The 20559-nt window shown below is 47.1% G+C and overlaps 1 protein-coding gene and 1 long non-coding RNA gene across 5 annotated transcripts in view; one reads left to right on the top strand and one right to left on the bottom strand.

Annotated features, from left to right (window-relative positions):
* Positions 1-20559, bottom strand: part of PIK3R2 (phosphoinositide-3-kinase regulatory subunit 2) — a 286357-nt gene that overhangs the window by 181192 nt on the left and 84606 nt on the right. The gene's annotated exons all lie outside the window — the stretch shown is intronic.
* Positions 9339-10237, top strand: LOC134940172 (uncharacterized). Its single transcript, XR_010181402.1, has 6 exons — positions 9339-9490; positions 9561-9639; positions 9722-9792; positions 9875-9931; positions 10013-10086; positions 10170-10237. It is a non-coding gene; the product is annotated as an uncharacterized LOC134940172 (long non-coding RNA).

Raw genomic sequence — 20559 nt, 5'->3', positions numbered from 1 at the left:
CGGGATCCCGACAGCCGGCATACCGACACTTATTCTCCCTCGTGGGGGTCCACGACCCCCCTGGAGGGAGAATAAAATAGCGTGGTGCGCGTGGTAGCGCGCCACCGTAGCGAGCCCGCAAGGGGCTCATTTGCGCTCGCCACACTGTCTGTAAGCCGGCGGTCGGGCTCCCGGCGCCGGTATGCTGGTCGCCGGGAGCCCGACCGCCGGCATATTGTAGTGAACCCGACTAGTGTACCTTCAAAAGCCATAAGGTATGTGGCAGGTACATATTAAACCTAGTGGGCATATTTGCAGTTATATTATGTGATACAGTTGCCAGGTTTTAATTTTTTTTTTGAATAGAGTGTTTTTATTCAACAAAATAATTAATGATACAGACATTTCAGTGTACGCTGGGAAACACAGTTGGCATTATACAGTATACTGAACCACATACCTCCCCAACAGTGTACATATACAGTGGGCGTTCCCAATAGATACTGTTCCAATTGCGTTCTTCCCACAGAATACATATTTTCTGAAGTCCGTAAACAAATCATAATCCACATACTTAACATTTTAAATTTTCTCCCTGAACCATTATTGTAAATACCCCACTAGTAGGCCAGATATAGCCCACAACCCCCCTAACCCAAAACAAAACCCCCATAAAACAAACACAAACCCAGCAAACCTAAAACTACCCGAGTGTGTGAGGTAAGGTACAATAGCAAAATAAATAACCAAAATAAAGTAAAGGAGGGAGAGAGGTCCGGCTCGGCGCCTCAGGGCCGCCAGGTTTTAATTTTTAAGACTCTGTGATCGTGTAGGACCTGCAAGAAGGTGGGGTACCATAGCGAGCGGTTTGCAGGCTTCCGTGCATTGGCCAATTCACTAACTAAACCCCCATCATTTATTTATTGATGTTGTGAGGATAAGCGAGCTTGCTATGGTGAGTGCTGAACTTTCTGTTTGTATGTATTTGGGTAGGTGGCCATGGGCTGCATGCACCCCACCCTATGAGTGGTGAGTGCAGACATTGCACCCCGCTTCTGGGGTGGCGAGTGCTGTGGTTTTATATTTGTTTAGATATATAGAGATTAGATAGATCGATCTATCTAGATCTTCGGTAGGTTAGCACTCACTTATGTCCAAAACATCAACTGCCTGGGGTGCACTCCAGTGCATTCCTTCATGATATCCATATAGTTCCAAAAAAAAAAAAAAAAAAAAGGCACTCACCAGGGACTTAATATAGAAATCCGAAAAGACTATTTGTTAATTCATATAGTGGAAGCCAGTGTGGCGGTCAACGTTTCGGCCACAGAACGTGACCTTCCTCAGGACACAATCCCACAAGAGAGACAGGTACCAGCACTGAAGATTAGCAAGGTGCACCACAGCCTGGAATGAGTTCAGCCACTGCAGTGGTTCAGTTAACCCACGGTATATCTCATCAGGGGGTGAGAATATACAAAGTCCTGGGCTGCAGGAGGGGGAGCCCATATGTGAAGGACCGGGAGAGTAGCACAGAGAAAGTTAAACTCCAATGCTACGTCTTGTGTATTTAACATGTATAAATGTACTTTGATCAGTGGTTGTACAGCACTGAAGCAAGGAACTAAAGTGCCAGTGTGAGTGAATCTCCAGAATCAGAACAAAAATAATAAATAAATAAATAAATAAATATCTCAAACAAGCAGGCAGCACTCCTCAAATCAAGGTAATAAGATTTTACTTACCGGTAATAGTCCGAAGAGGATGCTGGGACTCCGTAAGGACCATGGGGAATAGACGGGCTCCGCAGGAGATAGGGCACTTTAAGAAAGCTTTGGATTCTGGGTGTGCACTGGCTCCTCCCTCTATGCCCCTCCTCCAGACCTCAGTTAGGGAAACTGTGCCCAGAGAAGATGGACAGTACGAGGAAGGATTTTTGTAAATCTAAGGGCGAGATCCATACCAGCCACACCAATCACACCGTATAACTTGTGATAAACTACCCAGTTAACAGTATGAACAACAACATAGCCTCGGTTCAACCGAAAAAATAAGAATTTACTCACCGGTAATTCTGTTTCTCGTAGTCCGTAGTGGATGCTGGGAACTCCGTAAGGACCATGGGGAATAGCGGGCTCCGAAGGAGGCTGGGCACTCTAGAAAGATCTTAGACTACCTGGTGTGCACTGGCTCCTCCCACTATGACCCTCCTCCAAGCCTCAGTTAGGTACTGTGCCCGGACGAGCGTACACAATAAGGAAGGATTTTGAATCCCGGGTAAGACTCATACCAGCCACACCAATCACACCGTACAACTCGTGATATGAAACACAGTTAACAGTATGAAACAATAGAGCCTCTCAACAGATGGCTCAACAATAACCCGATTTAGTTAACAATAACTATGTACAAGTATTGCAGATAGACCGCACTTGGGATGGGCGCCCAGCATCCACTACGGACTACGAGAAACAGAATTACCGGTGAGTAAATTCTTATTTTCTCTAACGTCCTAGTGGATGCTGGGAACTCCGTAAGGACCATGGGGATTATACCAAAGCTCCCAAACGGGCGGGAGAGTGCGGATGACTCTGCAGCACCGAATGAGAGAACTCCAGGTCCTCCTCAGCCAGGGTATCAAATTTATAGAATTTTGCAAACGTGTTTGCCCCTGACCAAGTAGCTGCTCGGCAAAGTTGTAAAGCCGAGACCCCTCGGGCAGCCGCCCAAGATGAGCCCACCTTCCTTGTGGAATGGGCATTGACAGATTTAGGCTGTGGCAGGCCTGCCACAGTATGTGCAAGCTGAATTGTACTACAAATCCAACGAGCAATAGTCTGCTTAGAAGCAGGAGCACCCAGCTTGTTGGGTGCATATAGGATAAACAGCGAGTCAGATTTTCTGACTCCAGCCGTCCTGGAAACATATATTTTCAGGGCCCTGACAACGTCTAGCAACTTGGAGTCCTCCAAATCCTTAGTAGCCGCAGGCACCACAATAGGCTGGTTCAGGTGAAACGCTGACACCACCTTAGGGAGAAACTGGGGACGAGTACTCAATTCTGCCCTATCCATATGAAAAATCAGATAAGGGCTTTTACATGATAAAGCCGCCAATTCTGACACTCGCCTGGCTGATGCCAGGGCCAATAACATGACCACTTTCCACGTGAGATATTTCAGATCCACGGTTTTTAGTGGCTCAAACCAATGTGATTTCAAGAAATTCAACATCACGTTGAGATCCCACGGTGCCACAGGAGGCACAAATGGGGGCTGAATATGCAGCACTCCTTTCACAAATGTCTGAACTTCAGGTACTGAAGCTAGTTCCCTTTGAAAGAAAATCGACAGAGCCGAGATCTGTACTTTAATGGAGCCTAGTTTTAGGCCCATATTCACTCCTGCTTGCAGGAAATGCAGAAATCGACCCAGTTGAAATTCCTCTGTTGGGGCCTTTTTGGCCTCGCACCATGCAACATATTTCCGCCATATGCGGTGATAATGTTTTGCCGTAACATCTTTCCTGGCTTTAATAAGCGTAGGAATGACTTCCTCCGGAATGCCCTTTTCCTTCAGGATCCGGCGTTCAACCGCCATGCCGTCAAACGCAGCCGCGGTAAGTCTTGGAACAGACAGGGGCCCTGCTGTAGCAGGTCCTGTCTGAGCGGCAGGGACCAAGGGTCCTCTGAGATCATCTCTTGAAGTTCCGGGTACTACGCTCTTCTTGGCCAATCCGGAACCACGAGAATTGTGTTTACTCCTCGCTTTCTTATTATTCTCAGTACCTTTGGTATGAGAGGTAGAGGAGGGAACACATACACTGACCGGTACACCCACGGTGTCACTAGGGCGTCCACCGCTATCGCCTGAGGCTCTCTTGACCTGGCGCAATACTTCTCTAGTTTTTTGTTTATGCGGGACGCCATCATGTCCACCTGTGGACGACCCCATTGATTTACAATCATTTGGAAGACTTCTGGATGAAGTCCCCACTCTCCCGGGTGGAGGTCGTGCCTGCTGAGAAAGTCTGCTTCCCAGTTGTCCACTCCCGGGATGAACACTGCTGACAGTGCTAGTACATGATTCTCCGCCCATCGGAGAATTTTTGTGGCTTCTGCCATCGCCGTCCTGCTTCTTGTGCCGCCCTGTCGATTCACATGGGCGACTGCCGTGATGTTGTCTGACTGGATCAGCACCGGCTGGTGTAGGAGCAGGGATTTTGCTTGACTTAGGGCATTGTAAATGGCCCTTAGTTCCAGAATATTTATGTGAAGGGCAGTCTCCTGACTTGACCATAGTCCCTGGAAATTTCTTCCCTTTGTGACTGCCCCCCAGCCTCGTAGACTGGCATCCGTGGTCACCAGGACCCAGTCCTGTATGCCGAATCTGCGGCCCTCCAGAAGATGAGCACTGTTCAGCCACCACAGAAGAGACACCCTGGTTCGTGGAGACAGGGTTATTAAACGATGCATCTGAAGATGCGATCCGGACCACTTGTCCAACAGGTTCCACTGAAAGATTCTGGCATGGAACCTGCCGAATGGAATTGCTTCGTAGGAAGCTACCATCTTTCCCAGGACTCGCGTGCAGTGATGCACCGATACCTGTTTTGGTTTTAGGAGGTCTCTGACTAGAGAAGACAACTCCCTTGCTTTCTCCTCCGGGAGAAACACTTTTTTCTGGGCCGTGTCCAGAATCATTCCCAGGAACATTAGACGTGTCGTCGGGACCAGCTGTGACTTTGGGATATTCAGAATCCAACCGTGCTGGCTCAGCACTTCCTGAGATAGTGCTACTCCCACTAACAACTGTTCCTTGGATCGTGCCTTTATTAGGAGATCGTCCAAGTATGGGATAATTAAAACTCCCTTTTTTCGAAGGAGTATCATCATTTCCGCCATAACCTTGGTAAATACCCTCGGTGCCGTGGAGAGTCCAAACGGCAGCGTCTGGAATTGGTAATGGCAATCCTGTACCACAAATCTGAGGTACTCCTGGTGAGAATTGTAAATGGGGACATGTAGGTAAGCATCCTTGATGTCCAGGGATACCATGTAATCCCCCTCGTCCAGGCTTGCAATAACCGCCCTGAGCGATTCCATCTTGAACTTGAATTTTTTTATGTATGTGTTCAAGGACTTCAAATTTAGAATGGGTCTCACCGAACCGTCCGGTTTCGGTACCACAAATAGTGTGGAATAGTAACCCCGGCCTTGTTGGAGTAGGGGTACCTTGATTATCACCTGCTGGGAATACAGCTTGTGAATTGCCGCTAGCACTGCCTCCCTGTCTGAGGGAGCAATCGGCAAGGCGGATTTTAGGAAACGGCGGGGTGGAATCGCCTCGAATTCCAGCCTGTATCCTTGAGATACTATTTGAAGGATCCAGGGATCCACCTGTGAGCGAACCCACTGATCGCTGAAATTCCTGAGGCGGGCCCCCACCGTACCCGGCTCCGCTTGTGAAGCCCCACAGTCATGCGGCGGACTTGGAAGAGGAAGCGGGGGAGGACTTTTGTTCCTGGGAACCTGCTGTTTGCTGCAGCCTTTTTCCCCTGCCTCTGCCTCTTGACAGAAAAGACCCTCCTTTTCCCCGCTTATTTTTCTGGGATCGAAAGGACTGAACCTGATAAAATGGCGCCTTCTTAGGCTGCGAGGGGACATGGGGTAAAAATGCTGACTTCCCAGACGTTGCTGTGGAAACTAGGTCGGAGAGACCATCCCCAAATAATTCCTCCCCTTTATAAGGCAAAACTTCCATGTGCCTTTTGGAATCTGCATCTCCAGTCCACTGGCGAGTCCATAAACATCTCCTAGCAGAGATAGATAGTGCACTTACTTTAGATGCCAGCCGGCAGATTTCCCTCTGTGCATCTCTCATGTATAAGACTGAGTCTTTTATATGGTCAATTGTTAACAGGATCGTGTCTCTGTCTAGTGTGTCAATATTTTCTGACAGGTTATCTGACCATGCAGCGGCAGCACTGCACATCCAAGCTGACGCAATTGCTGGTCTGAGTATAATGCCTGAGTGTGTATATACAGACTTCAGGATCGCCTCCTGCCTTCTATCAGCAGGATCCTTAAGGGCGGCCGTATCCTGGGACGGTAGTGCCACCTTTTTTGACAAACGTGTGAGTGCTTTATCCACCCTCGGGGGTGTATCCCAACGTAACCTATCCTCTGGCGGGAAAGGGAACGCCATTAGTAATTTCTTAGGAATCACCAATTTCTTATCAGGGGAAGCCCACGCTTCTTCACACACTTCATTTAATTCATCTGACGGGGGAAAAACTACAGGTAGTTTTTTCTCCCCAAACATAATACCCTTTTTTGTGGTACCTGGATGTAAATCAGAAATATTTAACACCTCTTTCATTGCCTCAATCATGCAGCGAATGGCCTTAACGGGCATTAAATTTGACTCATCGTCGTCGACACTGGCGTCAGTATCCGTGTCGACATCTACTTGTGCCACCTGAGATAACGGGCGTTTTAGAGCCCCTGATGACTTTTGAGACCCTTGGACCGGCACGAGCTGAAGACTCGGCTGTCCCACAGTCGGCATGTCGTCAAATTTTTTATGTAAGGAGTCTATACGTGCACTCATTTCTTGCCATAATACCATCCACTCAGGTGTCTGCCCCGCAGGGGGTGACATCTCTGCTAAAGGCATCTGCTCTCCCTCCACATCATTATCCTCCTCAAACATGTCGACACAGCCGTACCGACACACTCCACACACACAGGGAATGCTCAAATAGAGGACAGGACCCACAAAAGCCCTTTGGGGGGACAGAGTAAGAGTATGCCAGCACACACCAGAGCGCTATATATATACAGGGACTAACTGAGTTATGTCCCTAATAGCTGCTTATACTGTATACAATGCCAATTTAGTGCCCCCCCTCTCTTTTTCCCTCTTACTGTATTGTAGAAATGCAGGGAAGAGCCAGGGAGCTTCCTTCCAGCCGAGCTGTGAGGGAAAAATGGCGCCAGTGTGCTGAGGAGATAGGCTCCGCCCCTTTTTCGCGGCCTATTCTCCCGCTTATTTTGGGATTCTGGCAGGGGTATTTACCTCATATATAGCCCCAGGGGCTATATATTGAGGTATTTTAGCCAGCCAAGGTGTTTTTATTGCTGCCTCAGAGCGCCCCCCCCCCCAGCGCTCTGCACCCTCAGTGACCGGAGTGTGAAGTGTGTATGAGGAGCAATGGCGCACAGCTGCAGTGCTGTGCGCTACCTTGGTGAAGACAGGACGTCTTCATGCCGCCGATTTTCCGGACCATCTTCCTGCTTCTGGCTCTGTAAGGGGGACGGCGGCGCGGCTCCGGGACCGAACATCAAGGCTGGGCCTGCGGTTGATCCCTCTGGAGCTAATGGTGTCCAGTAGCCTAAGAAGCCCAATCCGGCTGCAAGCAGGCGAGTTCGCTTCTTCTCCCCTTAGTCCCTCGCTGCAGTGAGCCTGTTGCCAGCAGGTCTCACTGAAAAAAAACAAATTCTAAGACTATAACTTTCTAAGAGCTCAGGAGAGCCCCTAGTGTGCATCCAACCTCGGCCGGGCACGAAATCTAACTGAGGCTTGGAGGAGGGTCATAGTGGGAGGAGCCAGTGCACACCAGGTAGTCTAAGATCTTTCTAGAGTGCCCAGCCTCCTTCGGAGCCCGCTATTCCCCATGGTCCTTACGGAGTTCCCAGCATCCACTAGGACGTTAGAGAAACTATAACATAACCCTTATGTAAGCAATAACTATATACAAGTCTTGCAGAAGAAGTCCGCACTTGGGACGGGCGCCCAGCATCCTCTACGGACTACGAGAAATAGATTTACCGGTAAGTAAAATCTTATTTTCTCTAACGTCTTTGAGGATGCTGGGACTCCGTAAGGACCATGGGGATTATACCAAAGCTCCCAAACGGGCGGGAGAGTGCGGATGACTCTGTAGCACCGAATTGAGCACACATGAGGTCCTCCTCAGTCAGGGTATCAACCTTACAGAACTTTGCAAAGGTATTTGACCACGACCAAGTAGCAGCTCGGCACAGCTGTACTGCCGAGACCCCTCGGGCAGCCGCCCAAGAAGGGCCCACCTTCCTAGTGGAATGGGCCTAAACCGATTTAGGCAACGGCAATCCTGACGTAGAATGCTCCAGCTGAATCGTGTTACAGATCCGCAATTGTCAGGTACGCCTGATGGGGTGGATAAATGGGAACATGAAGGTATGCAGCCTTTATGTCTAGATACACCATCAAATCCCCCCTTTCCAGGCTGGCCATGATCGCTCTGAGCGATTCCACTTTAATTTTGAACCTTTTCTAGTATAGGTTCAGAGGTTTTAATTTTAAATAGGTCTGACCAAACCGTACGTATTCGGAACTACAGCCAAGGTTGAGTAATAGCCCCCCTTCCTTGTTGCAGGAGGAGAACCTTGAGCACCACCTGTTGGAGATACAATGTGTGAATTGTATTGAATATAACTCCCCTTCTGGGGGAGAAACCGGTAGGTCCGATAAGGAAAAACCGGAGAGGAGGCCCCTTTCGAATTCCTTTGTAACGCTGAGAACAATTTTTATTGCCCCGGGATCGACCTGTGAGTGAACTCAGATGTGGCTGAAGAGTTGAAGACGTGCTCCCCCTGGGACGGAATCCCTTAGCGGAGCTCCCGCATCCTGCGGTGGATGTAGTAGAGGCCGGGGAGGACTTCTGTTCCTGGGAACTAGCTGTGTCCCGTGCCCTACCTCTGGTAAGAAAGGACACTACTCATACTTTTTTGTTATTCTGCGACCGAAAGGACTGCATTTGATAATGTCGTGCTTTCTTAGTCTGTGAGGGAATATAAGGCAAAAGATCAGAATTACCAGCTATAGCTGTGGAGACCAGGTCCGAGAGCCCTTTTCCACACAATTCCTCAGCCTTGTGAGGTAAACCCTCCATATGCCTCTTTTAGTCGGCATCACCTGTCCATTGCATGTTCCACAGGACAAGTCTAGCAGAAATCGACATAGCGTTGACTCTAGAACCCAGTAGACTAACGTCTCTTTTGGCATGTCTTATATATATATATATATATATATATATATATATATGTATATATATATGTATATATATATATATATATATATATATATATATATATATATATATATATATATATACATATATATATATATATATATATATATAAGCCAACATCTTTTACACACATATATATATATACACATAAATATATAGTGAAAGGCGGAAGTAGTATTTAATTATGCCATATTATCATTAGCCTTTCAGACACAAACATCTGTAGAATAAATTTGACCCATATATATAGGCATCAGGCCTTATACTAGTTTAATATTGGTAAAATGTCATATAATTGACTCATCAGATCTAACCTATCAGCAGAGGGAGGAAGTGATGTAAACTCCCTAGGGGTATAAATAGGCCTCAGAAATCTCTTCCAAATCACTTGCCATACAGGAAAGGAGGCAGCAACACAGGTCCTGAATCTCTTAATGTAAGTACTTCTGATGCTCTTTAATAGGTTAATATCAAATTATGCTTTTAGTATAATATAATTTATTTAGTTCTAGTTGGAAGTTATATCTTACCGGCCACTGTGGAGCTCAGAACCTACTTGTTGTCGAACTCTAAAGAATTTTTATTGTAAGTAACAATTAAGACTCTATATTAAGTGCTATTATTGGTCACTAATTAGGTCCTTAATTTAATTCACTTTTGATTCTAGTTAGAAGATGCACCTTATTGGATTTTAAGGAGCTTTTTAGCCCAACTTGTTATCATCGTGCTGAACTTTAAGTAAGTTATAACAAAGTTCAGTTTGTAAATATGCCTATTAAGTGCTTTGGACACCCTTAATTATCTTCAATTAATTTCTTAGACTAATTCATCTGGTCAAGATTAGACCATCAGTGAGCAGGTGAATTTGTATTGGAAAGTGAGTATGGCTACATATTCCAATAAGATTCTAAATTCCTTGAGGCATTTGGCCCCTAATACTGTTGAATTTCTTATTTAGACATATTGAACATTGACTGACCATAATATAGGAGTAGTTGATCTCTAATGAAGATTATCTCCAGAGACAGCCAAGTGAGTGATCCATTTTAATTAGATGTAATTCTATATTCAACCTTTCAGTACCATTTAAAACAATATATATATTTTATTCTTAGAATTACAGAGAATAAACTACCGTATTATAAAGAAGAAATAATCCACTCAGAGCAGTTATATTTGCACAGTAAGTTGTTATTTTCTTTTGAAATAAGGCAATTAGGACAAAAAAAATAAAAAAAAATAAAAAAATAAAAAAGCCCGAATTGATTATTGGAGAGTATCTTCTTTTTCCAATGTCTACTAAAGAATTTAAATATTCATTCTCTATGAAAAATTGTGATGTAATAATTAATGAAATAATGAAAAAAGGTTTTCTTTTATAAACAATGAAAACGTTACTTGAATATATATCTGTATATCATGATGATTTGTATTGATTCTTTTTTTTGCTCTCTTGTTCTTTCCTCCTCTTCTCCATTTGACTAACACCAGCGAAGACCCATACCCCTGATGAAGTCCTTAACGGACGAAACGCGTTGGGTTTTATGAAATATTGTTTTATGAATTCACTGTATGAATTACTATATTGATGTATTATTACACAATATTTTAGATGTTTTTAATAAATTAAATTGTGTAATTTAGGTCAAGCTGGTTTTGGATTTTATTTGAACAAATTGTTACTGAGCGCCCTCTGAGTATTGTATTTGTATCACTATTTTTGTCACCGTCTAGCAAGGTGACTACTATTGAGGTGCAGCTGTGTTGTACAGCGCGAATTAAGGGTATATTCTTTTTATATATATATATATATATATATAAGCCAACATCTTTTACACACATATATATATATATATACACATAAATATATATATATATATATATATATATATATATATATATATACTAGGGACAATAATATGTCATCCTTATCTAGGATGTCAACCTCCGCTGATAAGGTATCTGACTACGCTGCTACCGCGCTATAAACCCATGCCGACACAATCGCCGGTCTGAGTAGTGCACCAGAATGTGTGTAAATGGACTTCAAAGTACTTTTACTGCATGCTATCTGCAGGATCCCTGAGGATAGCTGTTAAGTCAGCGGTACCTTTTTGGTTAAACGTGTCAATGCCTTGTACACCCTAGGGGAAGATTCCCATCGTATCCTGGCCCCATTAGGGAAAGGATACTCCCTGAGAATTCTTTTTGGGAAGCTGCAGTCTCTTGTATGGAGATTCCCACTCTTTTTCTTCATGAGAGGAGGGAAATTTACCTCAGCTTTCTTCCCCTTAAACATGTGTACCCTCGTGTCAGGGACAGATGAGTCATCAGTGATATGCAAAACATCTTTTATTACAATAATCATATATTGAATACTTTTCTGCCAGTCTTGGCTGTACTTTGCATTAACGTAGTCGACACTGGAGTCAGACTCCGTGTCGATGTCTATTATTTTGGATAGTGAGCGTTGAGACTCTGAAGGTCTCTGTGACATAGGGGCAGACATGGGTAGATTCCCTGTCTGTTCTCTAATCTTTTCTAATAAGTTCATCTTAGCACTTAATTTCACATATCCAATCAGGTGTCGGCGTTGTCGACAGAGACACCACGCACCCACACAGATTTGCTCCATCTCTTCCTTAGGAGAGCCTTTTACCGCAGACATGTCGACACACACGTACCGACACACTCCACACACACAGGGAATCTCTTATCTGAAGACAGGTTCCCCCCCAGGCCCTTTGGAGAGACAGAGAGAGAGAATGCCAGCACACACCCCAGCGCTATATAACCCAGGAAAAAACACAGAATGTTTACCCAGTAGCGCTGCTGTAATGTATAATCGCCAAATATGTGCCCCCCCTCTACTTTAAAACCCTCTTCACCGTGTGTCAAGCAGGTGAGAGTCCAGGGAGCTTCCTCTCAGCGGTGCTGTGGAGAGAAAATGGTGCTGTGAGTGCTGAGGGAGAAGCCCCGCCCCCTCGGCGGCGGGCTTCTGTCCCGCTCGAACTTACTAAAATATGGCGGGGGCTCTTTTATACACATGTACAGTGCCCACCTGAACATGTATATATACTTTTTGCCATAAAAGAGGTGTTATATTGCTGCCCAGGGCGCCACCCCCTGCACCCTTACAGTGACCGGAGTATGTGAGGTGTATGGGAGCAATGACGCACAGCTGCGGTGCTGTGCGTTACCTCAGTGAAGCTCTGAAGGCTTCTGCCGCCTGAGACGTCTTCTGACTTCATTTCTTCTGGCTCTGTGAGGAGAACGGCGGCGCGGCTCTGGGGGTGGACGCCCAGTAAGAACCTGCGTTCACCCCCTCTGGAGCTAATGGTGTCCAGTAGCCGAGGAAGCCGAGCCTATCTTAGACAAGAAGGTCTGCCCCTCTCTCCTCAGTCCCTCGATGCAGGGAGCCTGTTGCCAGCAGTGCTCCCTGTAAAATTGCAGAAAAAATCCAAACAAAAATGCTTTCTAGGCAGAGAACTCAGGGAGCTCCCTGCAGTGCACCCATCTCGCTCTGGGCACAGTGTAAAACGGAGGTCTGGAGGGGGGGCATAGAGGGAGGAGCCAGTGCACACCCAGAATCCAAAGATTTCTTAAAGTGCCCTATCTCCTGCGGAGCCCGTCTATTCCCCATGGTCCTTACGGAGTCCCAGCATTCTCAAGGACGTTAGAGAAATTTAGAAATGCAGGTGCCCTCCAATCAAACCTGATACAAGATCCAGTATCATACATTCACTACCAGGACGGCACTCCGTGCAATGGGTCTAATTCAGCATTAAGACGCATCTGCGATGTGTTCGCATACTGAGGCCCCCGTGCAGTGTGTGCATGCGCAGGAGCACACAGTGAGATGCAACGGCATCTCACTTATGCAAATGCCTTTGCCTGATTGACAGAGGTATTCACAGGGCGGGGTCTCCGATGTAGCATTTTGGAGTAGTCGACGCGGCGTTGGGGGCGAGTAGGCCAGACAATGAAGGCATGTCCGGACTTTTGCAGGACGGGGCCTGCATAACGTCACATGCAGCATTTTATCTGGTGGGCAGGACCTGGCATGCGTGCAGGCTTGCCCTGTGCCCTCCACCCTCACATGCTAGGGGAATGAGTTGTAGCTTCACAAATTTTCACAAAACTACAACTCATGCTGAATTAGGCCCAATAAACAATAAGCAAAGCTGTGTCAAACCAAAATATATATAATGTGGGTGATGTAATTATTTTAGCACATCCCGTCGCGCTGTATCGCCTGACACTTTAGACGGGGTGATATGAAATTATTTTTCCGACGCTGGGCACCTAATTCTGTTTTCACACTGATCATGTCCAAATAGCCAGGGTTTAGGTGTGCGTGTATATATATGTATATATATATATATATATATATATATATATATATATATATATATATATATATATATATATATGTATATGTATATGTATATGTGTATATATATATATATATATATATATATATATATATATATATATATATATAATAAGAATTTACTCACCGGTAATTCTATTTCTCGTAGTCCGTAGTGGATGCTGGGAACTCCGTAAGGACCATGGGGAATAGACGGGCTCCGCAGGAGACTGGGCACTCTAAGAAAGAATTAGGACTACTGGTGTGCACTGGCTCCTCCCTCTATGCCCCTCCTCCAGACCTCAGTTAGGGAAACTGTGCCCGGAAGAGCTGACACAATAAGGAAAGGATTTTGAATCCCGGGTAAGACTCATACCAGCCACACCAATCACACCGTACAACTCGTGATACTATACACAGTTAACAGTATGAATAACAACTGAGCCTCACGAACAGATGGCTCATAACAATAACCCTTTAGTTAGGCAATAACTATAAACAAGTATTGCAGACAATCCGCACTTGGGATGGGCGCCCAGCATCCACTACGGACTACGAGAAATAGAATTACCGGTGAGTAAATTCTTATTTTTTCTGACGTCCTAGTGGATGCTGGGAACTCCGTAAGGACCATGGGGATTATACCAAAGCTCCCAAACGGGCGGGAGAGTGCGGATGACTCTGCAGCACCGAATGAGCAAACTCAAGGTCCTCCTCAGCCAGGGTATCAAACTTGTAGAATTTTGCAAACGTGTTTGATACCGAACAGGTAGCAGCTCGGCACAGTTGTAAAGCCGAGACCCCTCGGGCAGCCGCCCAAGAAGAGCCCACCTTCCTCGTGGAATGGGCTTTGACTGATTTAAGATGCGGCAGTCCAGCCGCAGAATGTGCAAGTTGAATCGTGGAGCAGATCCAGCGAGCAATAGTCTGCTTAGAAGCAGGAGCACCCAACTTGTTGGGTGCATGCAGGATAAACAGCGAGTCAGTCTTTCTGACTCTAGCCGTCCTGGAAACATAGATTTTCAGGGCCCGGACTACGTCCAGCAACTTGGAAGCCTCCAAGTCCCGAGTAGCCGCAGGCACCACAATAGGTTGGTTCAAATGAAACGCTGATACCACCTTAGGAAGGAATTGGGGACGCGTCCTCAATTCTGCTCTGTCCATATGGAAGATCAGATAGGGGCTTTTACAGGACAAAGCCGCCAATTCTGACACCCGCCTAGCCGAAGCCAAGGCCAAAAGCATGACCACTTTCCACGTGAGATATTTTAATTCCACGGTCTGAAGTGGCTCAAACCAATGTGATTTTAGGAAATCCAACACCACGTTGAGATCCCAAGGTGCCACTGGGGGCACAAAAGGGGGCTGAATATGCAGCACTCCCTTAACAAACGTCTGAACTTCAGGCAGTGAAGCCAGTTCTTTTTGAAAGAAAATAGACAGGGCTGAAAGCTGGACTTTAATGGATCCCAATTTTAGGCCCATAGTCACTCCTGACTGTAGGAAGTGCAGAAATCGACCCAGCTGAAATTCTTCTGTGGGGCCTTCATAGCCTCACACCAAGCAACATATTTTCGCCATATGCGGTGATAATGCTTTGCTGTCACATCTTTCCTAGCTTTTATCAGCGTAGGAATGACTTCAACCGGAATGCCCTTTTCCATCAGGATCCGGCGTTCAACCGCCATGCCGTCAAACGCAGCCGCGGTAAGTCTTGGAACAGACAGGGCCCCTGCTGTAGCAGGTCCAGTCTGATAGGCAGAGGCCAAGGGTCCTCTGAGATCATTTCCTGTAGTTCCGGGTACCAAGTCCTTCTTGGCCAATCCGGAACGATGAGTATAGTTCTTACTCCTCTCTTTCTTATTATCCTCAGCACCTTTGGTATGAGAGGAAGAGGAGGGAACACATAAACCGATTGGTACACCCACGGTGTCACTAGAGCGTCCACAGCTATCGCCTGAGGGTCCCTTGACCTGGCGCAATATCTTTTTAGCTTTTTGTTTAGGCGGGACGCCTTCATGTCCACCTGTGGCCTTTCCCAACGGTTTACAATCAGTTGGAAGACTTCGGGATGAAGTCCCCACTCTCCCGGGTGGAGGTCGTGCCTGCTGAGGAAGTCTGCTTCCCAGTTGTCCACTCCCGGAATGAACACTGCTGACAGTGCTATCACGTGATTTTCCGCCCATCGGAGAATCCTTGTGGCTTCTGCCATCGCCATCCTGCTTCATGTGCCGCCCTGTCGGTTTACATGGGCGACCGCCGTGATGTTGTCTGACTGAATCAGCACCGGCTGGTTTTGAAGCAGGGGTCTTGCCTAACTTAGGGCATTGTAAATGGCCCTTAGTTCCAGAATAATTATGTGTAGGGAAGCCTCCTGACTCGACCATTGTCCTTGGAAGTTTCTTCCCTGCGTGACTGCCCCCCAACCTCGGAGGCTTGCATCCGTGGTCACCAGGACCCAGTCCTGTATGCCGAATCTGCGGCCCTCTAGAAGATGAGCACTCTGCAGCCACCACAGCAGAGACACCCTGGCCCTCGGGGACAGGGTGATCAGCCGATGCATCGGAAGATGCGATCCGGACCACTTGTCTAACAGATTCCACTGAAAGATCCTTGCATGGAACCTGCCGAATGGAATTGCTTCATAAGAAGCTACCATCTTTCCCAGGACTCGCGTGCAGTGATGCACCGACACCTGTTTTGGTTTCAGGAGGTCTCTGACCAGAGATGACAACTCCTTAGCCTTCTCCTCCGGGAGAAACACCTTCTTCTGTTCCGTGTCCAGAATCATACCCAGGAACAGCAGACGCGTCGTAGGAACCAGCTGCGACTTTGGAATATTCAGAATCCAGCCGTGCTGTTGTAGCACTTCCTGAGATAGTGCTACTCCGACCAACAACTGCTCCCTGGACCTCGCCTTTATAAGGAGATCATCCAAGTATGGGATAATTATAACTCCCTTCTTTCGAAGGAGTATCATCATTTCGGCCATTACCTTGGTAAATACCCTCGGTGCCGTGCACAGACCAAACGGCAACGTCTGGAATTGGTAATGGCAGTCTTGTACCACAAAACGGAGATACACCTGGTGAGGTGGGTAAATGGGGACATGCAGGTAAGCATCCTTGATGTCCAGTGATACCACGTAATCCCCTTCTTCCAGGCTTGCAATAACCGCCCTGAGCGATTCCATTTTGAACTTGAACCTTCTTATATAAGTGTTCAAGGATTTCAAATTTAGAATGGGTCTCACCGAACCGTCTGGTTTCGGTACCACAAACATTGTGGAATAGTAACCCCCGTCCCTGTTGAAGGAGGGGAACTTTTATTATCACCTGCTGGAGGTACAGCTTGTGAATTGCCGCCAGCACTACCTCCCTGTCCGGGGGAGTAGCTGGCAAGGCTGATTTGAGGTAACGGCGAGGGGGAGACGTCTCGAATTCCAGCTTGTATCCCTGAGATACCACTTGTAGAACCCAGGGATCCACCTGTGAGCGAACCCACCGGTCGCTGAAGTTCCGGAGACGGGCCCCCACCGCACCTGGCTCCACCAGTGGAGCCCCAGCGTCATGCGGTGGATTTAGTGGAAGCAGGGGAGGATTTCTGTTCTTGGGAACTGGCTGTATGGTGCAGCTTTTTCCCTCTACCCCTGCCTCTGGGCAGAAAGGACGCGCCTTTAACCCGCTTGCCTTTCTGGGGCCGAAAGGACTGTACCTGATAATACGGTGCTTTCTTTGGCTGTGAGGGAACCTGGGTAAAAATGTCGACTTCCCAGCTGTCGCTGTGGAAACGAGGTCCGAGAGACCATCCCCAAACAATTCCTCACCCTTGTAAGGCAAAACCTCCATGTGCCTTTTAGAATCCGCATCACCTGTCCACTGCCGAGTCCATAATACTCTCCTGGCAGAAATGGACACTGCATTTATTCTAGATGCCAGCCGGCAAATATCCCTCTGTGCATCTCTCATGTATAAGACTACGTCTTTAATATGCTCTATGGTTAGCAATATAGTGTGGGGAATCAATGTTATCAGACCGGGAATCAGACCACGCTGCTGCAGCACTGCACATCCATGCTGAAGCAATAGCAGGTCTCAGTATAGTACCTGAGTGTGTATATACAGACTTCAGGATAGCCTCCTGCTTTCTATCCGCAGGCTCCTTTAAGGCGGCCGTATCCTGAGACGGTAGTGCCACCTTTTTTGACAAGCGTGTGAGCGCTTTATCCACCCTCGGGGATGTCTCCCAACGTACCCTGTCCTCTGGCGGGAAAGGGTACGCCATTAGTAACTTTTTAGAAATCACTAGTTTTTTATCAGGGGAAGCCCACGCTTCTTCACACACTTCATTTAACTCATCTGAAGGGGGAAAAACCACTGGTTGCTTTTTCTCCCCAAACATACTACCCTTTTTAGTGGTACCTGGGTTAATGTCAGAAATTTGCAACACATTTTTCATTGCCGTAATCGTGCAACGGATGGCCCTAGTGGAATGTACATTAGTCTCGTCGTCGTCACTGGAGTCAGACTCCGTGTCGACATCTGTGTCTGCCATCTGAGGTAGCGGGCGTTTTTGAGCCCGATGGCCTTTGAGACGCCTGGGCAGGCACTGGCTGAGAAGCCGGCTGTCCCACAGCTGTTATGTCATCGAACCTTTTATGTAAGGAGTTGACACTGTCGGTTAATACCTTCCACAAATCCATCCACTCTGGTGTCGACCCCGCAGGGGGTGACATCACATTTATCGGCACCTGCTCCGCCTCCACATAAGCCTCCTCATCAAACATGTCGACACAGCCATACCGACACACCGCACACACACAGGGAATGCTCTGACTGAGGACAGGACCCCACAAAGTCCTTTGGGGAGACAGAGAGAGAGTATGCCAGCACACACCACAGCGCTATATAAACAGGGATTTACACTACACAAAGTGATTTTCCCTATAGCAGCTATAATATACAGTTTTGCGCCTAAATTTAGTGCCCCCCCTCTCTTATTTACCCTATTGAGCCTGGAAACTGCAGGGGAGAGCCTGGGGAGCGTCCTTCCAGCGGAGCTGTGAAGAGGAAATGGCGCCAGTGTGCTGAGGGAGATAGCCCCGCCCCTTTTTCGGCGGGCTTCTCCCGCTCTTTTATTAATATTATGGCAGGGGATTTTTACACATATATAGTTTATTAGACTATATTATGTGTTTTTTTGCCATTTTAAGGTACTCTAATTGCAGCCCAGGGCGCCCCCCCCCCCAGCGCCCTGCACCCATCAGTGACCGGAGTATGTGGTGTGCATAGGGAGCAATGGAGCACAGCTGCAGTGCTGTGCGCTACCTTAATGAAGACCGGAGTCTTCAGCCGCTGATTTCCAGGACGTTCTTCTTGCTTCTGGCTCTGCAAGGGTGACGGCGGCGCGGCTTCGGGACCGGACGACCGAGGCTGGGCCTGTGTTCGATCCCTCTGGAGCTAATGGTGTCCAGTAGCCTAGAAGCCCATGCTAGCTGCAAGTAGGTAGGTTCGCTTCTCTCCCCTAAGTCCCTCGTAGCAGTGAGTCTGTTGCCAGCAGATCTCACTGAAAGTAAAAAACCTAATAAATACTTTCTTTACTAGCTCAGGAGAGCCCCTAGTGTGCAACCAGCTCGAGCCGGGCACAGATTCTAACTGAGGTCTGGAGGAGGGGCATAGAGGGAGGAGCCAGTGCACACCAGTAGTCCTAATTCTTTCTTAGAGTGCCCAGTCTCCTGCGGAGCCCGTCTATTCCCCATGGTCCTTACGGAGTTCCCAGCATCCACTAGGACGACAGAGAAATATATATATATATATATATATATATATATATATACACATACAAACAGAAAGTTCAGCACTCACCAAAGCAAGCTCACTTATATTCACAACATCAATAAACAAATGATGGGGGTTTAGTTAGTGAATTGGCCAATGCACGGAAGTAGGTGGCCATGGGCTACATGCACCCCACCCTATGAGTGGTGAGTGCAGAGACTGCACCCCGCTTCTGGGGTGGTGAGTGCTGTGGTTTTATATTTGTTGGGGTATATATATATATATATATATATATATATACACATTATATTTATTTATATATAATATATATACACATGTATACACACACACACACACATATATATATATATATATATATATATATATATATATATATATATATACACACACACATACATATACACACACACACACACACACACATACATACACAAGGGGTGTAGTAGGGTATGCTGGCGTCTGGCAACCAGCATACCGGCGCCGGAATCCCGACCGCATACTGACAGCGCGGCGAGCGCAAATGAGCCCCTTGCGGGCTCGCTGCGCTCGCCACGCTATCCGTTCTCCCTGGACCCCAAAAGGGAGAAAAAGTGTTGGTATGCCGGCTGTCGGGATTCCAGCGCCGGTATACTGTGCGCCGGGATCCCGACAGCCGGCAAACTGAAGACCACCCTACACATGGACCCCCGTAGGCATCCCTGAGTTTGTACTCTGTCCATGTCAGAGCCAAATCATATCACCCTGACTGGTTGTACACTAGCGTCATGACTGATCACTCCCAAATCCCCAGATAGCAAGTGCAGAGCATAATATAATACTCACAAAGAATAGTCTATCACTCTGCCCATTGTGCCATACACTTCCTTAACTGCCATCCGGGTAAATAACAACATGCCACAGATCCCCCAAACACACCATCACAATTGCTCATCCTCTGCTACACAGACTAGTTAGTTAGCTGGTCTCTCCCTGCTTCTAACAATGAATAATAGTTATAGTGTAAAGGGCCCAATACACTACTGCGACATGTCCGACCGTCATGTCACAGGCGATCACCATGGCAGCCTCGCCCAAGATACATCGTATGCTCTCCTTTTGCATACGATGTATCTTGGGCGATCCCAGCCATGCCTGCGGGATCGGGCATGATCGCTAGTGCAACACGGTCAATCTGGAGGATCCGATCCGATGCTCACGGGAACGCGCGTCGGATCGTATACACCTCCAAAATGCCTGATTTCATCCGATATCGAAATCCGAAATCGGGCATTATCGTTCTAGTGTATGGGGCCCTTACCCGTAGCGATCAAACAGCTTCCTTAAAGACTGGGTTCT

The sequence above is a fragment of the Pseudophryne corroboree genome, chromosome 1 (genome assembly GCF_028390025.1).
Source record: "Pseudophryne corroboree isolate aPseCor3 chromosome 1, aPseCor3.hap2, whole genome shotgun sequence".
In the NCBI taxonomy this organism is placed as follows: Eukaryota; Metazoa; Chordata; class Amphibia; order Anura; family Myobatrachidae; genus Pseudophryne; species Pseudophryne corroboree.
Note: the sequence above shows the minus strand (reverse complement) of the source record. Positions and strands in the feature narration are given on the sequence as shown.